Raw genomic sequence first — 19,654 nt, forward strand, 5'->3', positions numbered from 1 at the left:
TGTGAATCGGATAAGGCCATAGAAACGGGAACCAGACTTGATGTGGCCAGTAGGGGGCAATGAGGATCACTTTGCTTCTCAACCTCTGAGCTTTCTGGAGAAATTTTGGGATGAGGGGAAATGGGGGAAAGGCATACAGAAGACCCAGGGGCCAATCATGCTTTAGAGCATTCCTCGGTGGTTTCACCTGAGGGAGGATCAGGGCAAAATAGCTTCTGCATTTGTAGTTTAGAGGGGAAGCAAACAGGTCACAGCAAGGCTTGCCCCAGCGCTGGAAGATCCGATCTGCTGTTACAGGGTTGAGGGACCACTCATGAGGCATCAGGATATTCCTGCTCAGATTGGCTGCAATAAGGTTGGAACTCCCAGGAATGTGCATTGCTATAAGAAAGTGGTTGGAAACTATCACCCAGTGCCAAATTCTCATGGCTTCCCAACACAGGGGGTAAGACCTGGTTCCACCTTGCTTGTTGATATACCAGATGGCTGACATGTTGTCTGACTGAATTGCAATGGTCGCTGAGGGAAGAGATGCATGGAATGCTTGCAGTGCTAAGAGAACTGCCCTCAGTTCCAGGACATTTATGTGCGAGTTGGCCTCCATGAGGGACCATGTGCCTTGGACAGTCTTTCCCAGGAAATGCCCCCCCCCACCCTAACAGTGAAGTGTCCATTGTCACCGTGGCTGTGGGCTGGGGAAGACAGAAAGATCGACACCAAAGATTCGTTTGTGGCTTCATCCACCATAGCATTTCTTCCTTGCAATGGTTTGTAAGGTGTATCATGTGGTTGAGTGATTGAGTTAGCAAGTTAGCAACGACCATTGTGCGGAAAGGAGCCACTGCAGGATTCTCATGTGCAGTCTCGCCAGTGATACTAACGTAATGGCAGCTGCCATGGAGCCCAGGAGTTGCAGTACAAGACATGCTGGTACATAGGTCTGAGGAAGAAGGTCTTGGATTTGGTGTCTTATTTTCAAAAGCCTGTGAGGGGGGAGAGAAGATTGACAGGATGTTGTGTCGAAGACCACTCCAATAAATTCCAGTGTCTTCGGTGGAGACATTTGAGACTTGTCTTTGTAGATTGTAATCCCCAAGCGGAGAGCGAGAGCTTGAGTGTAAGAGAGGCTGCGGACTAGAAGATTCCTGGTCGGAGTGGTAAGGAGCCAATCGTCTAGATAGGGAAACACCTGGAATCCTTGTAGTCAAAGATGAGCTACCACAACTGCCATACATTTGGTGAACACTTGGGCGGCTGTTGAGAGACTGAATGGCAGTGCCCTGAACTGGTAGTGATTGGCTCCCAGCTGGAGGCAGAGAAACCTCCAGGAGCAGTGATCCATCTTTATGTGATAGTATGCATTCTGGAGGTCTATAGAGCACATCCAGTTATCCCTCCCTAGGAAGGGAAGAATGGACTGTATCGTGACCATCCAGAATTTTTGAGGTTTGATAAATTTGTTGAATAGGCTGAGATCCAGGATTGGTCTCCAGTCCCCTGTCATTTTTGGCACTAAAAAAGGACCTCGAGTAAAACCCGGATCCTGTCTGGTCTGGTGGGACAGGTTGGATGACTCTTTTCCTTAGCAGTTTTTCTATCTCTAAGGCTGCTAATTCCCTCTGATTGGGTGGTACATCAGAGATTCGTTTGATGGGTCTGGGAGTTAAGCTAAAAGGTATTTGGTAGCCTCTGGATATTATTCTCTGCACCCAAACATTGGTAGTAATAAGATGTCAGGCTGGTAGATGCAGAAAAAAATGACCCCCAACAGCTTCCAGAGGGAAGCAATCGGGCCGTTGCTCAACAGCGCTGGTAGGGTCTGCCAGAGAAAGAATCTCTAGCGCCCTGGTTACGCGGACCCCCTCTACCCTGAAAGGGATATCTTCCATATGAGTTGTCCCCTCTGCCTCAGGGGGATTGTTCACCACGAGTGTCATGAAAAGGTCCTTGGGATTTCTTGAGCCACATTTTTCCTCCCTTCTTTTTCCTGGAATAGCACCTCTGGGGGCTGGAAAGGCATATACCCACAGCAGATAAGCTCTTTCCATCTTTCTCACTAAGTGTGAGTGTGTCTCATACTTTGGGTCCAAAAAGTGCAGATTTGTCGACAGGTGCATTGACGAAGGAAGATTTAAAGTGGTCTGTGATGTCACACAACTGCATCCAAGCATTACGTCTCATAACAATGCCTGATGAGGCAGATCGAGCTGCCCCCTCGGTGGAGTGAGATATCAAATGCATCGAGGGGTTTGAGATGGATTCAAGGGTAGCTAGCTGCAAAGCAACAATATCATGCACCTCATCAGATAGTACCCCACCAAAGAGGAAGACATTTCGGAAATGAGGTCTCTTTGGAGACGAGTAAAGTGTGCTAGATATTTCAGCGACCAAATGGCAAATGTTGCTGAAGCATAGGTCTGTTTCCCTAGTCTGTCCATGGTATGGGACTCTCTGTTTGGAGGATGGATGGTGGAACTATCTTCTGCCAGTTCCCTCTTGGTGGCCGCTGCCACAAGACCATAGCATCAACTATCAACTGCTAGGACCAGTGGGGCTGGTCTTCAGGTGTAGATAAAATTTTTGTCTGGCCTCCAAGGGACAGGTTCTGCATTGTCCAGGGCCTTCTGGGCACACTGCACAATGAGTTTAACAAGGTCATCTGCCGGTGGGGTCACCCAGGAAGTAGATGGCCAGGCACGGAAGGCCTGTAGTAACAGCAATTCCTCAGAAGAAGGGTTATAGGACATCCAGTCTCCCCGCTGCATGAGGATTTTGAGAATGTCTCTGAATGAGATGTTGTTTGGGGGAGACTGTGGGGACCTTTCCCCCTCATCACAATCAGTGTCTCCATTAATAGATTCCTCCAGTGAATCAAGGTGCTTCCTCTTGCACTGTTTCTTCTGGGGTGGCTCCCCAGTGGGATCTTCTGAGGAGGACTGCGGAGAAGGGGTTCCCTTCAAAGAGTATTCTTGTGACTCCCATGCCCGGGGTCCCAAATAGAGGGTTGGGAGAGGAGCAAGAGAACTGGAAGCCATCAGAGCCATGAACATAGACGGTACCATCGAGAAAATAGGCGCCAGGCTAGATACCAAGGTACAGATGGTCCAAGCACTGCTTCGGGAGAGCATCGGTTCCACCGGAGCCAATGCAGCAAGGGTGGATGGTGCCAACAGGGAAAACATTGCTGTCGGAACCGCAATGCACCGGAGGTATCATGTCTTTGGCAGGTATTCTTGTTTTGCAGCCAAAAAACTGTCGGCAACATGGCTGGGGATGGTGCCGAAGCAGGTACAGTTATCGGAGCCGATGTCGGATCCAAGGACAGAACTGAAGTCAGTGGTGCTGAGGTCAGAGCCAAAATAGGGGTGAATATCATGGACGGCAGTAAGGGAGAAGACGCAAAGCCTGGTTCCAAAGAGGTCTGTGCCGAGGAAGCACGGAGCTGACTCGGTTCCATAACTGATGGAGATACAGGAACCGAGTGACTCTGTTTGTCCTTATGTTTTTTGGCCTTTGAAGGGGGGAGACCTCCGACCCAGATACAGCCTCCAAAAAGGGTGCCTTGAGTATTTTTCCTTATGTTTTTTGGTCTTTGGAGGGAGTGAGACCTCCGACCCAGATAGAGCCTCCAAAAAAGGTGTCTTGATTAATCTGTTTGTCCTTATGTTTTTTGGTCTTTGGAGGGGGTGAGACCTCTGACCCAGATAGAGCCTCCTAAAAAAAGGTGCCTTGAGTAATTCGTTTTTACTTGTGCTTTATGGTCTTTGGAGGGGGTGAGACCTCCAACCCAGATACAGCCTCCAAAAAAGGTGCCTTGAGTAATCTGTTTTTCTTTGTTTTATGGTCTTTGGAGGGGGTGAGACCTCCAACCCAGATAGAGCCTCTGAAAAAAGGTGCCTTGAGTAATCCGTTTTGACTTATGTTTTTTAGTCATTGGAGGAAGTGAGACCTTTGAACCAGATAGAGCCTCCGTAAAGGTGTCTTGAGTAAACCTTTTCAGATAAGTTTATTATTACATTCTGCTAGTGTACAATTACTAAAACTAGCACAAAAGTCACAGTCAGCTCTAATATGATCCACGCCCAAACAGTCGACACAACAAACATGTCTATCTGAGTTAGGCATCTTACATCCACACTTGCCACACTGTTTAAATCCCAACCTATCCTATAGAAAAAATAAAGGAGAAAATACCTGTGATGTTATTTAAAAGAAAAAGTACCACTGGTAGGAAGGAAAGGCCTGTCAAAGACAGGAGAGAGGGACAGTACCAATAAAGGTAAAAAATTAAATTACCAAGGAAAAGGGTAGGAAATAGGCTTATGATATAGGTGACAGTAAGAAAAGGCTAACAATTAAAAATTAAACAATTTTGAAGAGAAACTGTTTTAAAATTAACAGTTTTCTACTTAGCTTTGAGAGAGATGACTAGCACGTCTGACTAGGAACACGGCAAACAAGATCTTGAGTAACTGGGAGAGGGGCGTTATGGGTAGGTCTTAGCTGAGAGTATTTGGCTTGAATGAGCTGGGAAACAGCCGTATCAGTTCCAAGGACAAAACCGAGGTCCTAACTGTAAAGAAAGAATAAAGATTTACAACATCAGATGCATTACTTTTTTCTTTTATACTTTGTCTTACTTTCCAAATTTTACATCCATCCTCTCAACACACCTTAACTGTCCAAGACTACATTCACTATAGTAACTGTGAAAGAAGCAATTGAACATCAAGGGTTTGAGAACCAGTGAACACTCAGAAGTCATGAGATTCTATATTCTCTGAGGTGCATTTTAAAACTTTTCCCCCAATCTTTAAATCCAGTGATGACTTGAACAGAAATCACAAGTAAGTAAATCAGTCTATTTTTTTCTTTCAATGAAGAAATTAATTGTGTCAGTTCCTAACAAAACAGTAGCTCCCAATAAAATGAGAATGTAAGAGCTGTCAAGTGTATATAAATCATATCTGGGAATAGTGTCTGATTCCCTAACTGCCAGAAAATATTATCTTCTGTGCACCTCTGGTGTTAGATTGGAATACTGACTTTTCAATGAGCAACCTTATGGCTTCCATATAAGCTGCAGTGCCATAGTACAGAAAACTTATTTAAATGTGTACTTTTTTTTTTTATTTCAGGCTGTTGGCACCTTTGCATGCTGTATTTGAGCTCTGTTTAACCTACCGTTCACATTTCCTGTATCCTGACAATCTGTGACTATTTCTCTGTAAAAGTAAAAAATAAGTAGTGATAAAAAAAGGAAATGTATAATCTTCTAATTGAAATGTAATATGTATCTTTTTGCTTTTCCTATGTCAGGAAACCCAGAGCCATAAAAATGTAGTTATAAGGCTTTTTGAAGGAAGCAATCATTAGTTTTTAAACAAGAAACATTTCCACTGTATTTATGGAAAAACCTGTTTAATGTTTAACCTTTATTCTATTGTATGAAAAAAGAAGTGATGTAATCTGATGTAAACACACTGATTTTTTAAAGAACAATGATGAGCTGAGATGTATGTATATATCTGGGAATTAAATTGTTGTAAAGTCAGTCTTTGCTTGGAAGGTCTTGGTGATCATTGCTATAAAGTTTGCTACTTGAATTTTGCTTAGTATAATTGTTTTCTCTTAGAATAGTTAAGTATTTCTACTGTAAGATACAGCTGGGTTATTTATTGGCATTTGTTTAGCTGTTGAGCAGATTGTTTTTTTAATATCCTGTTTGTACAACTGACTTATTTTATATTCTGTGAGCATTACCTTGTCCCCTGTATATTTAATGTGTATCAACTGAATTGACTTTATTATTGAAATAAAGTTATATTTATTCACTTTTAAAATCATATGTCTAGCATTTATTATCTATTTATGTATTACTATTTATTATCTGAGTACAGGGTATTCTTTAGCACTGTATGTTAGCAAAGCTGTGGTATTTTCCTTGTGGTCAGATTGTTGAACACATTACAAGTGAGATAATTTTTATAATTTATGTTTAGCTAAATCAGGAGTAGTTGGATGTGTTTGGTCTCTACCCATATTTAGAGTGGTGACAGTAATACCATTCCAGGATGAAAGCAGTGGAGAATTGGAGAATTCTGCTAGCCTTCTATGGGAAGTGCGTGTGTGTGTGTGTGTGTGTGTGTGTGTGTGTGTGTGTGTGTGTGTGTGTGTGTGTGTGTGAAAAATAGTAGTTACAGTGGTTAAGGAAGACTGGAAGACACTGGGTTACAGACAGAGTGATGAGAAAGGGCTAGGGTGTTAGACCAAAGACAGCTCTTTATGTGATCAGTGTGTAGGCCTTGTCTGGATGTGGAATGTTGGAAGCCCATACCCAGGCCAGCACTGCCTATTCCATTTATGCTCCTGAGACTTGGTTGCATTTAGTGAGTTGGTTATTGAATCAGATTTGTATGTACTTTTCTTTTTTATTTTAACCCCTGTTGGTTACCAGTGGTGTGACTTGAGAAATCATCCCTTTGGTGACCACATAACTATTTAGGGGAGAGAAATAGATTCACAGACCATAGCTCTTGTCCTTCACATACACTTGTGGTACACTGACTGACAGAGGTAGGATTCAAACCACTCCATTGCCAGGGTGGTCTTCCATATATCGATGGCAAGGGGTGCCATTTGTCACATAAATAATAACACAACTGCTGCCTTGTTTTCCCTTACTGAACCTATGTACAAAGTGATACACAAGGAGCATTTAACAGGTATTATTTTTTGTGGATTTCAGTTAGGAATTTTACCAGTTTATCATGCTGAAATAACTGACCATCTGAGGACTAAACCATAGCTGTATTCTGGGGCTTGATAACTAGACTGACAGTTGAGCTTTCAATGGCACAAACACAATCCAACCATAGCCATTTTTAATAAATGTTCCAAAAGGATCAGTTTTTGGGTACATCACTTTTCTGTCTTTACATTAATGCCATTATTGTTTTTTGCCTTCCAGATACTAATCTACTTTATGCTTATGACTTTCCTATTTGATGTTCAGATAATTCTCCCAACATAGGACTATTCTAGTGGTCTTGTTTTTCAGAGTTCATAGCGAGGACAGATTGCAGCACTGATGAGTTAATCAACAAAACAGAACATAAAACATTGTACCAATAAAGGTAGTCTTAGTAAGGTACACTATACAGCATTCCAGATGATCACTTGTTGGACTTTCTAGAACTTCTTCCATAGTAATGGTATCTTTACATTGCTGCACTGTTGAACAAAGCAACAGGAAGCACTGTAGCCAAAAGATCACTCTGAACAACATAGACTACACAGTACCCAGGAAGATCACCTGCATGCTTTCCCACAATAACAAGTGGCAAAAGTACTGCTGTATAAGAAATAAATGTGGCAATCAACCTTTATTCAACATCCTCCCCTCACCCCCACAAAGGTAACCACCATGAAAAACTTCTCCAAAGCTAACTTTGGGCTCCTAAAAACAGAGGTAGCTAACTTCACAGCACCCATGCAAATGGAGAATAGTTGCATGACCGCCGAATCATACACGAATCCACTGTACGAACACGTACACAAATGCATGGATCTCGCCATACCCAATAGAACCAAGATGCTCTCATCCAAAAATAGGAAGCCAATCTGGTGGTCCTCTGTTATAAACAAACTCTACAACAGAATAAAGAAACTGATGCGGAATAAGGTGAAGTCCCAAGACTAGAAAAACTCCCTTATCAGCCTCAACAAAAAGTTGAGATCCCTCATCAAATCCTCTAAAGCTAGCTATGAAATTAGAATTGCAGCAGATAGTAAAGACAACCACAAGGCCTTCTATAGTTATGTAAAGAATCTCCATGGAAATACTCAGATTTGCTCTGAGCTACTGCACAATGGTACCTCCTATACTAAGCCAACAGATATTGGCAATATACTGGCCGACAGATTCAGTGCCTTTATCCCTCTCTCCTCCCCAAAGGACCAATCACAATACCAGTAGATTGCCAGGCACCCAATATTACTGCTGCACAGGTTAAAACAGTTCTGTTCAAGGCCAAGAATACAACTTCTGTGGGACCTGACAATATCCCTGCCTGTGTTCTACATGAACTACAGAGTGAACTGGCACCTCACCTGTGTGGCCTGTTCAATCACAGCCTCAACTCAGGCTTTGTCTCTACCAAATGGCGCACTACTATAGTCATCCCTCTCCACAAAGTTGGAGCGACTACAGATCCTGGGAACTATCGCCCCACTAGCCTGACAAGTCTGATATGCAAAGCTATGGAACGCATCGTCATGTACCTAATAAACAAGGATATAGGGAATCTCCAGACTCTGGTTCCCACACAGTTTAGTTTTGTGAAGGGTTTATCATGCCTGTAAAACTTGGTCAACTTTGAGTCAGTCACCAGAGCTGTGGATGAAGGCCAGGTGGTTCATACAGCCTACCTTGATCTGGCCAAGACCTTTGATACCATTCCCCACTCAGGAATCATAGAAAAACTCACTATGCTAGGCATCAACCCCTATATTACTAGGTGGGTTGCAAACTGACTCACAGATAGAACCCACAGTGTAAAAGTAGCTGAATCCAAGTCCGACTGCTGACCAGTCACGAGTGGAGTCCCACAGGGATCAGTCCTGGGTCCTCTCCTGTTTGGTATCTACTTCTCTGAAGTCCAGGCCAACACAAAGGGACTCTGGCTGGCAAAGTTCGCAGACGATTGCAAGTTGGGAGCCATTATTAACTCCCCAAATGATGTTGACATCCTACAAAAGCCTCACTGAGACCAACGACTGGTGTCAGAACCATGGCCTTAAGCTCAATGCCAAAACATGTGTCGTTATCCTCTTTGGGACAAACCCAATTCCCATGAATTACCACATCGATGACAATCCACTGAGCACAGAAGGCATTATAAGAGATTTGGGAACACAGGCTGACAGCAACCTCTCTTTTGACCACCAAATTGCCAGTGTGGTCAGAAAGTCCTTCTATGTGACACATCTTATTACTAAAGGTTTTGCATCCAGGAAGAAAGAGGTCATTGTCTCCCTCTACTCTTTCCTCATTAGACCAGTCATCAAATACAATGCCCCATTTGGCATGTACCTCACTAGACACCTGCAACAACTGGAGAGGCTGGAATCTCTACTTCGACCACCACATTGCCACTATGGTCAGAAAGTCCTTCTATGTGGCATATCTCATTACCAAGGGTTTTGCATCCAGGAAGAAAGAGGTCATCATCTCTCTCTACTCTTCCCTCATTAGACCAACCATCAAGTATAATGCCCCATTTGGCATGTACCTCACTAGACACATGCAACTGCTGGAAAGGTCACAAAAGTACCTCACAAAGAGGATCCTGGGCCTTAAACACTTATCCTATATGGACAGACTCAAAAAAACTCCAACTATTCTGTGTCTCCTATCGCCTACTTAGAGGCGATCTGTGCTTGACTTACAAAGTCATGTCTGACCCAGCTCTGTTAGAAATGCTACATCTAAAGAAATCCCAATCCCTCTGCACCACACACTCCAGAGACTTCAAACTCATTACCACAATCAACAGAAGGTGCTGGAAGGACAGGTTCATAACCCAGAGGCTGCCCATGCTATGGAATAGACTTCCCACAGATGTCAAACAGAGCACCTCACTGGCCCTCTTCAAGAGAAATCTTGATGAGTGGATGGGAAATAGAAAATTCACCCAGAGGATTACTCCAGTGGCTCTACTCGACAGAGGCAATGGGAACTAAGGATGGATGGCACGATGCCAGGATAATCCTATGGGCTAGGCTTGAAAAGGCTGCAGAGCCATTAACCTAGTATGCACCTATGAATAAGTTATTTTCACATCTCCCACTTGTATGTCACTTGTCTCACTGTCAGGTCTGCAAATCCCTAGGTTACAGCGCCTTTAGTGGTAGATACAGTGCTATCTGAATTTGCTAAGATTATGCATCACACACAACACTTCCTGATATTGGCCAGCTTTTTTTGAGCACCAGGTGTTATTTGACTTCTACTATAATTTTAACAAAATTAACAAATCTATATCAATGTATGGTGGCATATCTTGTTATTTCCTCCCACCCACATCAGAGTTTAAACATTTTTGAGTATTATGCATCAGTGTGCTGAAATACAGATAATTTTTCTGTCACACTCACATCTGTCACCTTCATTCCCCATATTGGTGTGCCATACAAATCAAGGCTAATCCTTTAATTTGAAAAGAAAATGATCATAAATGATCATATAATAACCAATCATAAAATGCAGCATTATAAGCTTATTTCATATATGAATAAAGAAGAACCAAACTCCAGATCCACTCAGAAATACTGTTTATTGAGCACTTCCGTCTCTCTAATGGAAACTTCCTCAGAATGAAGTACACATTACCCAGCATCCCTTTTATATGAAGCATATAACAATCACCTGTACAAATAATACAATTTCTTAAAGCATCAATGCCATGAAATTTAAAGACATAATATAAAAACATAACAAATTCTATTCTAAAACACATACATTGCATAGAGAAGACTCAAGGAACACATAGTAACTTCACATGCACATAAGAACACTCTTAAAAACAGTTTGACATATTAAAACCTTCTTTATAGAAAAAATTGTGCTTTCAATCTTAAAACAGAACCGAGGCACACAGCACTGTTTAGTCCTGGGCTCACTGCTGCATTAGTTTTAATTTGCCAGTTCAGTTCTGCTAATTCCAGGAAGTCATTCAAGGGCCCCCCTCTTTCAACTTGATTAATGTATTCAACAACAAACTTAAAGCTATGTTCTTCACTGGCATTAATATGGACTGCTAATGGATTTTTTTCATCCTTCCTGTTAATATCATAATAGTGCTGATAAATCCTACTCCGTAATGCATTTTTCGTTTTGCCAATGTAGTAACAAGGACATTTTGAGCATAAGGCCAAATACACCACGCCTTTGCTGTTACATGACATTTTCCCTTTTATAATATATTTCCCATAGTTAGGGATCACAATGTCTTTCGCTTCAAGAATATGCTGGCACTGTAAACACTACCCACATTTAACCATCCCTACACCTTTATCCAGTCCCTGTTTTTGACTCTCTAACATGTTTTTTTTATACTGCAATCTCTTTTGTATACAATGTTCGGGGCTGGTCCTACTAACTGTGCCTGGTCTGCGTCAATGCTGAAGATGTTCCAATTCTGTTGAATAATGTTCTTAATATTATAAAAAATATTGGTTAAACTTAAAAATAGCTGATTTTTTAAAGTTATTACTACTAGCCTGTCCTGCCTTATTTTGATTACCTCCCCCTGTTCCAAACAGGGGTACAAAATGTCCACTCAACCTTTTCTTTATAACTTCTTGGAGAATGTTCCTCTCATAACTCACAGGATTGCCCCTATTTTCCAACATATCTCCCAGGATGTTCATCTGTGTGATAAACTCTTCTTGTTCGGAAATCATCCTAGCCAGTCTAACCCCCTGTCCTTTTACCAATGCTTTGTTTTGGTGTAGGGGGTGACAGCTATCAAAGTGTAAAAGGCTGTTTGAGAATGTGGGTTTCCGGAAGATGGTGAAGTTGAACTGTCATTTGACAGGGTCTTTTTCAATGGTTATATCTAAGTAATGGACAGAAAATTCAATAATTCAATGTGTAATTGCTAAAAACTCAGTACTGTTGTCCAAATACTCTAAGAAATGGCTAATTTTCCCCTTGTCTTCTACCCCAAAAATTATGATGTCGTCAAGGAATCTGCCATAAAATGACCTGTCCTCGGCAAAGGGACTGTTGAATATAAATTCCATTTCCCAGTATGCTAGTACTGTATTGGCAAAAATGGGGACACATGCTGCCCCCATTGCCACACCGTGAACTTGTTTGAATAACTGATGTTCAAATGTTATAATATTAGTGTCCAGAACAATTTCCATTAATGTTCTTAGTGTAAGAATGCAGTTGTGACTGAGTGTTGAATACTGGCAGAGATACTGGTAAAACCAGCCTATACCAGTTTCATGTGGGATCATGGAAAATAGATCTTTAATGTCAATTGTCATAAAGACAAGGTTGTCTTTGTACATCTTTTTGTTGATTTTCGACACAAAATCCCATTAATCTTTTAGTATCCTTGGACAATTTAACAATACACCTTTTAGTTGACCATCTATGTATTGAGCTATATGAAAAGTTTTTGATGCACGAGCATCAACAATGGGTCTCAGTGGAGGATCTTCTAAATCTTTATGAATCTTGGGGATGCCAAATATTGTTGGTAGTTTGGGATTTCTTACAGTCATAAAATGGTATTTTTCCAGTTTAATTTGCTGGTTCATAAGCAGTTCTTCCAAAATAACGTCAGCTTTGTTGTAACAAATGTTTTTCTCATTTAGACTGATTTCCCTTTATGTATCCTCAAATAGATGGTCAAACATTTTGTTTGTCTATGTATCATAATTCATAATCACATGACCCCCCGCCTTTATCTGGTTTCATGACCCGTAACACTGAATTTTGAGAGATGTCGTTTAATAATATCATCTCTGACTTGCTTAGGTTGTTACCCTGTGTATTGACCCCTTTTTTAAATAGATCTCTGATGTCTTTCTCACATATTTTACAAAAATAGCCACAGTGGGATGTAAAGTGGTGTTAAATGTACTGGGTTTTCTTAGGCAACCTTGTTCATTCATGTTGTAATTAAACCCTTTGAAAAAGAAATCAAAATTCAACTTCCTAGTGAAAAGTTTCAGATCTATTATAGTTTTGTCAAGGGAAACTTTCTTGTCAGGTACAAAAGTTAAACCTTTTTGAAACAGTTCTGATACCTGTTCATTAAATGCAATGTTACTGTAATTATATACCTTAAAGTCTCCATCTTTGTTTTTCAAAATAACTACATTGTTGTCCTGGTCATTCACTGAAATCTGTTCCCCCTGTGCCCCTGGAGTGTGCAGGGTACTGGTAGTTGTAATTGTGGTTCTAGTATATCACTCCCCTCCCCTGGTTCCTCAGTCTCTCTGACGTCCTCAGTGGGGGGGTTCTCTAAAGGGTTTTGAATATTTTCCGTATTGTCACCATTACTGTTGTTAGCATCAGTCATATTAACTGTAGTCACATCAATGTTAGCACTGGTCCTTTCCTGCCCTCTAGGTGGTAAAGGGTAGGCTCTATTCTCCCCATATTCCTTTTCATCTCTCCTAAGCTTGTGTATTTTTCATTCTTTCATATCTATCATTGCAGTATCAACTTTCTCAAATATTTTAAAATAATCAACTTTTTTAAAATTAAACAGTAAATCCGTTTTAATACTTTCATCTACAACATTAATTTTGTTCAGTAAATCAGGCATTTTACATTCATTGTCTCTAATGAGACATTTTAAAAGTGCACAGCCATTTTTGTTAAAAAGTTCCAAAAGCTCCAGGTGTAGTAAAGAGTCTCTTACCAGACCAACTGGAAACTTCCACAGTCTAAGGCCCTTTGGTATTCTTTCAGTCCTTACACACTCTTTAAGATAGTTGTTCTCCAGTTGTCATTTTCAATATTCCATGGTTAGTTTCTCAAGGTTAGCCAGTTCATTCAAAGTTTTCTGCTGGACCCCGTCAAACTGTTTCTGCCATTGTAAGGGGCTTCCCACCCCTCACTTTCTGGATTTAACATCATGGGCATTGTCATATGCAAATCTAGCACTCCTGATTTGCTAGAATTCGCCATTTGCAAATCTAGCGTTCTTGATTGGCTAGAAGTCACTGACTGTACTCTCTTTGCTAGTGTGATACCAGAACTGTCTAAACTGCACAGAATTTCTGCAGTGCTGTTGATTCCTACCCCATTTGAGCCCGGATCATTCCTCATAGCCTGTGATGTTGAATTATAGGCTTGTTGGGTCATTTTATCTATCCGAACAACCAAATTAGTTACTGTATTATTTAAGGCTTGAATGGCTTGAATCAAAGAAGTAAGAGTAAGTGAATCTGTGTCCTCGGTTACCTCCATCCCAAGCAATGAAGATTAAAGACACACCAACTAATAATCCACAGAATAAAGAAGAACCGAAGTCCAGATGCACTCAGAAATACAGTTTATTGAGCACTTTTGTCTCTCTAACGGAAACTTCCTCAGAATGAAGTACACATTACCCAACATCGTTTTTATATAAAATGTATAACAATCACCTGTACAAATAATGAAATTTCTTAAAGCACCAATGCCATAAAATTTAAAGGCATAATCTAAAACCATAACAAATTCTATTCTAAAACACATACATTGCATAGAGAAGAACCAAGGAACACATAGTAATTTCACATGCACATAAGAACACTCTTAAAAACAGTTTTGACATATTAAAACCTTCTTTATAGAAAAAAAATGTGCTTTCAATCTTAAAATAGAACTGATTCACACAGCACTGTTTAGTCCTGGGCTCACTGTTGCATTAGTTTTAATTTGCCATTTCAGTTCTGCTAATTCCAGGAAGTCATTCTTTCTCCTAGATTAATTTCTTCAATAACAACAAACTTAAAGCTATGTTCCTCATTGGCATTAATAGGGATTGCTAATGCATTTTTTCATCCTTCCTGTTAATATCATGTTGTTATTTGTGTTTTCGGCTTTTCCCGGTTAGGGGTCACCACAGCGGAACTCCAGTCTGCTAATGTTTGACAGTAGATTTTTATGGTGCTGAGTTGCCAGCCCGATGCCCAACCTTCAGCGAAGGCACGCCCATTCACGCATGTCATTCGGAGGCCACTCAACCACGGGGAGGACATGCAGACTCCACACAGAAGGCACTCCAGCCGTGAATCGAACAGGAGAACCTCTTGCTGTGAGGCAACAATGCTACCACTGTACCACCGTGGCTTCCATAGTGCTAATAAATCCTTCTCAGTAATGCATTTTTCATTTTGCCAGTGTAGTAACAAGGACATTTTGAGCATAGGGCCAAATACACCATGCCTTTGCTGTTACATGACATTTTCCCTTTTATAATATATTTCCCATAGTTAGGGATCACAATGTCTTTCACTTCAAGAATATGCTGGCACTGTAAACAGTACCCACATTTAACCATACCTACACCTTTATCCGGTCCCTGTTTTTGTATCTCCAACATGTTTTTTTATACTGCAATCTCTTTTGTATACAATGTTCAGGGCTGGTCCTACTAACTGTGCCTGGTCTGTGTCAATGCTGAAGATGTTCCAATTGTGTCGAATAATGTTCTTAATATTATAAAAATACTGGTCAAACTTAATGATTTTTTAAAGGTATTACTACTAGCCTGTCCTGCCTCATTTTGAATGCCTCCCCCTTTGCTTTAAAAAATGTTATTATTTGTACAGGTGATTGTTATATGCTTCATATAAAAGGGATGTTGGGTAATGTGTACTTCATTCTGAGGAAGTTTCCATTAGAGAGATGAAAGCGCTCAATAAACAGTATTTCTGAGTGGATCTGGACTTCGGTTCTTCTTTATTCTGTGGATTATTAGTTGGTGTGCCTTTAATCTTCATTATTTCATATATGACATTAACCTTATGATGCAAGTATGCATACATGCTTCTTGCTCTCCTATGACCACAAGCAATACAGCCCATGCGCACACCTTTCAGACTCCAAAACATCAAATTCAGCTTCAGATTCCACCCAAAACACGTCAAACATCATTCCACCCTTTTAATTTAAGTGATAATATGGTTCAAGCAGAAATGACATGTAGTCTATAATGTATCTTCTGCTAGGCTAGCCCTTTATTAGAAACTTGTTGTTGTGTAGTTGAATTTGACTTTTCATGACTCAAGGACTTTAGCACACCAGGCCTGTCTATCCACCCCTACTTATTGAAGTGCTTATAAATACATACTTATTACTTAATAATTGTGTCTCTCCAGCTAAACCATTTTCACACTCTTTTTCTTTTGCTTTCAGTCATTCCCATCAGCAGTGGCATGTCCAGTGAATACTTTCTTAGTATTAAATGGCCAAAGTATATTATATTTTTATTTTTCTATCAGACCCTCCTTTTAACAGTCCTGATTTATTTCTTTAAGTACTGACTTATTTGATCTTCTTGCTGTCTATGAAATTCTAATATGTTTTCCCCCAAGACCACTGTTTAAAAGCAGCAATTCTGTGATGCGCAACCTTACCTACAGTCCAAGTTGCACAGCCATATGCTATTATTGGGAAAACCATGCCTTTGACTTATCGGCTTTTGTTGACAGATGTATTGTCTTTGCTTTTTTAATATTTTATATCAAATATTTGACATAACTTTTCTCCCAAGAAGCAAACACTTTTTAATTTCATGTCTGCTGTTTCTATCTGCAGAGATCCTTCAGTCCAGGGAATAAAATTTGTTACTTTGCTCCTTCCGTATCTGTTTCCAAAGAACTGTTGGGGCTAGATGCCATTTTATGATTGGTAATTAAGTGATCATTAGTGTTTTAACGTTGGGCAACAAACCAGCTTCTGTGATTTCTACTTTTACCCTCATCAACAGGTTCTTTCACTCCTCCTGCATTCAACCGTCAGAGTGGTGTCATCTCCATATCTCAAGCTAATTTTAATTCTAACATCCGTTTCATGTAAGTCAGCATCCCACATAATATATTTGGTGCATAAATTGAATAGGTATAATTCCCAATCCTGAACAAATCAGTTATTCCATATTTAGTTTTGTTATTTCATAGACTGCATGCATACATACATACATATTTCTCAGGAGTCAAATAAGGTGATCCTGTTCCCATTTGTCTAAGAGCTTGCCATAATTTGTTATGAACCATGCAATCAAAGGCATGAGTAGACAATGAAAAAAAGTAATATTCCTTTTTTTCTGTATTATTCAGATGATTCTGGTAATTTGATCTTTAACACCTTTACCTCTTCTAAAACCAGCTTGTATATTTGGCAGTTCTCAGAGTCTGAATTGCAGTATCTTCTTAAGCATTACCTTACTAGTGTGTGAAGCAAATACAGTTGTTCAATAATTTGAACAATATTTAGCATTCCCCTTTTTTGAGATTAGAATATAAATTGACCTAGTTCAAGCCAATGGCCACTGTTGTGTTTTCCACATTTGCTGCCAAATTAAGAGCAACAACACTGTAGCAACATAATTTTGCAGGATTTTAAACAATTCAGCTGAAATTCTATAAGTTCCTGTTGTCTTTCATTACCTCTACTTGCATACTATGTAACTCAGCCAAGTCACTTAATGAGGACAGAGCAGCAAAGTGCTCTGGATTGTGCTGAAAGTTCCACATTTAACACTGACTTAGCTAACTGTTCCGTGTTGAACAGTGCTGGCTGTGCTTTGTGATATTTGATTGGCTCATATAACACATTGTAGTATATGAGCCAATAAAGTTGCTGCTCCTAAGACAAAGGAAGCTATTGAGGCTGCAGAGAATTTGGCCAATTGCATGCCACTACTAGTTTTCACACTACTGCAATACCTTCAAAAAGGGTATTGCAGGGCATTGAGAGTGAGAGAGTTAATCATTTTAATTTTGAAGAGGGCCATTATGGTTTTTCATCATGTTTTTCTTATCCAGACCTGAGGATACCAGTAGGACTGCAGGACATGGTTTTTCATCATGTTTTTCTTATCCAGACCTGAGGATACCAGTAGGACTGCAGGAAACAGTGTCCGGGACCAGGCAACAAAAAGCAGGACCGCTACTGTAATGCATTTGGGTACAGTGACCCTCAAATCAGAAATCGGAAATGGGTAATTGGAGGTCATTTGCTACGTGTGCCATCACAGCAGCAACATGCAAAAATTTATATCCCTTGGCGTTATTTTTAATTCTTTTATTTTATTTACATTCTGTTGACTAGATTGGCCTGGCTAGGCAGTGCCTATTTTTAAAGGGAGTCTGGGGAAAATAGAACATTGCAATAATTATGTAACTGTTATCAATATATCAGTGTAATCCTGAATAAGTATAATGCACAACATATATTGGCATTGTAAATAAAACTTATGCAGAATTTATTTGAATCAAATGCATTAGAAAAGTATTGGGTTAGTCATAATCTACTAAGCACTTGGCTCTTCAGTCGGTAGCCAAGATTAGCATTGTACTGCTGCTAATAGTTTAGGATAGCTCATACCTCTCAACCTCTTAGTACAAGAAATCTGGACAACGGCAAAAATAATGGTGGGACAAAGGTAAAAAAATAGGGGCAAATTCTAAACTTAGAAAAATTGCTAGAATAATAGGTTTTGCATCAACATGCATTTTCTAAAGGATATGAAGTCTGAATCTCAAATGTCTGTCATTATTTAGAGACTTCAGTCCTTAATGATTTTCTAAAAAAACTCACCGTTTTATGAGGTACACACTAAAAATATGAAGCAAAAAAAATTGGACAGTTGACAGCTATACAGTTATGGTGTATCAGACCACCAAACAACCTGAGGGAAAACTAAAAGGGCTGTGGTTTGCTTTGTCACTTAAGTTGGGAGTGGGACAGTCATGGCGGTACTGTTGCTGGGCTTCTGATTGCTGTTGGGAGCTATAATTTTAAATTTTTTGTGCCTGTCTGACTCTCTGCTGTTGAGGGGTTGTGGACTTGTGTTGGGGCTGTAGCTGCTTTGCTCACCTAATTGGTCAGAGGTAAGTGGCTGAATGTGTGCACTCTATGGCTCAGACAGGAGTAGGGTTTGTCTGAAAAAGTTAAAGTGTCAGCATTTGGTTATTTATTTTTATTCACTTTACTTTCCTTTTTTATTTATTTATTGACCAGTCCCTGATTTTGACTCCAGTTTTACCTCTGTCCCTTTTAATCCTTCCTAAAACTGGTGACTTTTGGAGAAAAGATTAGGAATTAGACTTAAATAACAAAGAAGAGTGATAGACTTCTGTTATTTTAGCAAATGTATATTAATTCACATTCTCTTATTCTATCAATGTGTCAGAAGTAATAGTAGAAGTATTTTGTGTTCTTTATTAAGTCTAGATTTGTCCCTGATTCTGCTCAGATTTGTCCAGGCTCCATAGAAATGGTGTGTTTTTATGTAGTGCCAAAATAGGTGTACCTCATTCTGATTGCTTGTCAGTCACTGGCCTTTTAAGAGGATGACGTTTCTGAATCAGGTATTGCTCCTGGGTTGCCCCTGAAAAAGCCTGTGTCCATTTGGCTTACCTGGGTAATTAATATATAAAATAAACAGACAAAATCACTTTACTCCCCAGGACATTTGTTTCTACATCAGAAAACATACCATTGTATTTATTAGTGATGTTTGGATCCTTTTCATGCATTTTATTTTATATAGCTCTTCATATTCCTGCCAGCTCTTCTTAATATATTCTGCTTCCTGTAGGTCCCTCGCATATTTATGTTTGAAAATATCAGTCATATAGTTTTGTATCCTTTCAACACTAATTTTGTTCCCTGAAAATGTCTACCACAACCCAGTACCACACAGTAATAATGTTATTTTTGATCTGTTTATCAACTTTTTTTTGTCAGGTTTTAGAGGTCTTAGAACTAACAAACATTACTGCAAGAAGAATGAAAAAAGATACACACCTCCTGCAAAGGCAAAGCCTGGACTACACTTTACCTTGCTGACATCATAGCTGTGTCTGAAACTGGTTCATGCAAGATGTGCTGAACTCAGAAAGCTGCAGG

The sequence above is a fragment of the Protopterus annectens genome, chromosome 5.part0 (genome assembly GCF_019279795.1).
Source record: "Protopterus annectens isolate FY-2018-M chromosome 5.part0, PAN1.0, whole genome shotgun sequence".
In the NCBI taxonomy this organism is placed as follows: Eukaryota; Metazoa; Chordata; order Ceratodontiformes; family Protopteridae; genus Protopterus; species Protopterus annectens.